Source organism: Lathyrus oleraceus, chromosome 7, assembly GCF_024323335.1.
Source record: "Lathyrus oleraceus cultivar Zhongwan6 chromosome 7, CAAS_Psat_ZW6_1.0, whole genome shotgun sequence".
Classification (NCBI taxonomy): domain Eukaryota; kingdom Viridiplantae; phylum Streptophyta; class Magnoliopsida; order Fabales; family Fabaceae; genus Lathyrus; species Lathyrus oleraceus.
In genome coordinates, this window is record NC_066585.1 from 406,717,442 (window position 1) to 406,721,223 (window position 3,782).

Here is a 3,782-nt window from a genome sequence, read left to right on the forward strand (position 1 = left end):
TCTTTTTAGTACCATTTCAAGATTCGATAAACAACCTTCAAAGCTCTGTCTGCGTACAGAGAAATCGTCCATGGATACTTCCATGATGTCATCTAAAAAATCAGCGAAAACTGACATCATGCATCTTTGGAATGTTGCAGGAGCGTTACACAGTCCGAATGGCATTCGTCGATAGGCGAATATACCAGAGGTACATGTGAAGGTCGTTTTCTCTTGGTCGTCAGGATGAATAGGAATTTGGAAAAATCCCGAATAACCGTCTAAGTAGTAGAAGTGAGAATGCTTAGCCAATCGTTCAAGCATTTGATCGATAAACAATAAAGGAAAATGATCCTTCCGAGTGGCTTTGTTTAATTTTCTATAGTCAATACACATTCTACTTCCAGTAACCACTCTTTGTGCTATAGATTCTCCTTTTTCATTATTAACAACTGTGACACCTCTCTTCTTCGGTACGACATGTACTGGGCTGACCCATTGACTATCGGATATCGGGTAGATAATACCTGCTTCTAACAGCTTTTGCACTTATTTCTTTACTACATCACTCAAAATGGGATTTATCCTTAGTTGATGTTCTCTAGAGGTCTTACTGTCTTCCTCTAGCATTATGTGATGCATGCATATGGAAGGGCTTATTCCTTTTAGATCTGAGATATTGTAGCCTAAAGCAGTTGGATATTTTCTCAAAACATGTAGGAGCTTTTCGGTCTCTATCTGCCCTAAGTCTGCATTGACTATTATAGGTCACTCAAGTTCAGTGTCTAGGAATTTGTACCTTAGATTTTTGGGTAACGTCTTAAGTTCTAGGGATAGTTTCTTTGGGCAAGTCATATGATCGGGCGTTAGTGCTAGGCAATCTATTAGGCTATCATCTTGGTATTCCTCACTCCAATTTTCATCTTCAAAAGTAGGAGGCCTTGGAATTTTCAATATTTCGGAGTATGATGTTTGTTCATTATCCATTTCTCGTATACATTCGTCGATGACATCTAGTAGACAACACGTATCGTCTATAGCTGGTGCCTTTAGGAATTACGTCAAAATGAATTCGAATTTTTCCTCACCAACTTCAAAGGTTAGCTTGCCTTTCTTAACATCTATAATAGCTCCGGTTGTAGCTAGGAATGGTCTTCCTAATATGATAGGGATGTTGGAATCTTCTTTTATATCCATGATTATAAAATCAGTAGGAATATAGAATTGTCCTATGCGTATCGGAACATTTTCTAGCATACCTACGGGAAATTTAACAGAACGATCTGCATGTTGTACGAACATCCTCATAGGTCTTAGTTCTCCCATTTTGAGCCTTTCACGTATGGACAAGGACATTAAGCTAATACTGGCTCCTAAGTCGCATAGTATTTTGTCTATGACAAACTTTCTGATTACACAAGGTATGGAGAAACTACCTGGGTCTTTCATCTTATGAGACATATTGTTTTGTATTATGGCGCCACACTCAGCAGTAAGTGTAACGGTTTCGTTATCCGCTATCTTCTTCTTTTGTAGATAAGATTTCTTTGAGAAACTTAGCGTATGAGGGCATTTGAGTGATGGCTTCTGTAAAAGGTATTGTGATATTCAATTGTTTTAGAAGCTCTATGAATTTTTTAAATTGCCCTACACTTTTAGATTTAAGAAGTCTTTGAGGATAAGGGATAAGGGGTTTATACGGTGGTGGAGGCACATAAGGTTCTTCTTTCTCTACGGACTCTTCATTTTTATCTTCCTCTTGATCGTCTTCCTTCTCAAATACCTTACCAGGGTCTTGGTGCATGGATGGGTTTTGAATTCTAGGTTTGATCGGCCCGTCTACTTCTGTCCCACTTCGTAGTATAATAGCATTTGCATGACCTTTTGGGTTTGGTTGCGGCTGTCCAGGGAATGTGCCTGCAGGAGCAGTAGTAGGTGCTTGTTGTTGAGCCACTTGCGAGATTTGTGTTTCCAACATTTTGTTATGGGTGGCTAATGCGTATACCTTGTTTTCTAACTGCTTGATTTGCTCACTAGTGTGTATGTTTTGATTTAGGAAATCCTTATTTGTTTTGGCTTGGGTAGATATGAAGTTTTCCATCATTATTTCTAGGTTTGACTTCCTAGGAGCATTTTGAGTATTTGTGGCAACTTTATGATATCTCGGTGGTACAACAGGTGCTTGGTTAGGTGCATACAATGCATTATTCTTTTTGTACGAAAAATTAGGATGGTTCTTCCAACCTGGGTTATAGGTGTTTGAGTAAGGGTTTCCTTGAGCATAGTTCACCTGGTCTGTGGAGGTTCCTATCAAGATTTGACATTCTAGGGCAGCATGCCCCAAAACTTCGCATATCTCATAGTTTGGTGCTACGGCAGCCATGGTGGTTGCGGGTGTTATGGTCAAGTTGTCTATCTTTTGAGTATGAGCATCTACCTTGGTGTTGATATGGTCAAGACTTCTTAATTCGTACGTACCACCTTTCGTTGGAGGTTTCTCTATGGAGGTTCTTTCTCTTCCCCACTGATAATGATTCTGGGCCATACTTTCGATAACTTGACAAGCCTTATTATAGGGTTTATCCATCAGTGCACCACCTGTGGAGGCGTCTATTGTCAATCTTGTGTTGTACAAGAGACCGTGATGTGGACAAAGCCTCATCATGTCTTTGTATCTCTCCTAAGCTTCAAAAAGTGATTCATTATCTTTTTGTTTAAACCCATTTATTTGGGCTCTTAGCATAGGCGTCTTACTAGGTGGGAAATATCGTGCTAAGAAAACTTTCTTCAACTCGTTCCACGTAGTGACAAAGTTGGATGGTAGAGATTGGAGCCAAGCTCTAGCTCTATCTCTTAATGAGAATGGGAAAAGACGTAGTCTTATAGCTTCAAGGATGACACCACTTGCTTTCACTGTGTCTGTGTATTGCAAAAACACTGACAAATGTAGGTTCGGGTCTTCTGTGGGACTACCTGAATATTCATTTTGTTGTACGGCTGACAACAATGAAGGTTGTGAGAGAATTCTTTACCTTGAATTAATTTTTAATGATAGCAAATTATGTGATCATCATCCAAATGTTGGTTGTGCATTGCATTACATGATACATGTGTGTTTTATTATATTTTTCATCCCACTCTATTGTTGCATAACTGTACATATAGACCTACATTGATACTTCCCTCTAAATAACAATTAAAATGCATTTGGTGTCAGTATGCATCAATACATAAACCTCTGCATCGATACACACAGCATGTGATAAATCACAAAACATTTTTGTTCAGTATGCATCGATGCATACGAGTCATGCATCAATACATGAAAGGCAAAAGACTCTATGCATCGATCCACACGATCCCTGCATCGATACATGACTAATTGAAACAGTCTATGTATCAACACATACGCATCAGGCATCGATACATACTAGTGTAATAATCACATGCATCGATACACACGACTTTTGCATCGATACATGAATAATCAATTTCACCAAAATTCACATATCCTACAGTATGCATCGATGCACACTATTATGTATCAATACATAAAGCTGTTTTGTGGTATAACAGTAACTGTTTTGCAGCATATATATAAGACAGGTTATAAAAGCAGTGCATACACGAATTCATTGAGGGAAAACAATTGAACACAAGATCAAAAGCAGTGTTGGAGAGCAATTAGAAACCTGAAAGAGACTTCATCTTCTTCATCTTCTCAATCACTTTTCTTCAAGAACATTTACACATAACCATTCTTGTTCTTTGGATTAAAGAAGCATCGAGATAACGTTCAGTGG

General features: G+C 38.6%; 1 non-coding gene across 1 annotated transcript; it reads left to right on the top strand.

The window, feature by feature from the left end:
• The first annotated feature begins 2,615 nt into the window (after nucleotides 1-2,615).
• On the top strand, nucleotides 2,616-2,722 carry LOC127108543 (small nucleolar RNA R71). Its single transcript, XR_007796074.1, has one exon. It is a non-coding gene; the product is annotated as a small nucleolar RNA R71 (small nucleolar RNA).
• The last annotated feature ends 1,060 nt before the right edge of the window (nucleotides 2,723-3,782 follow it).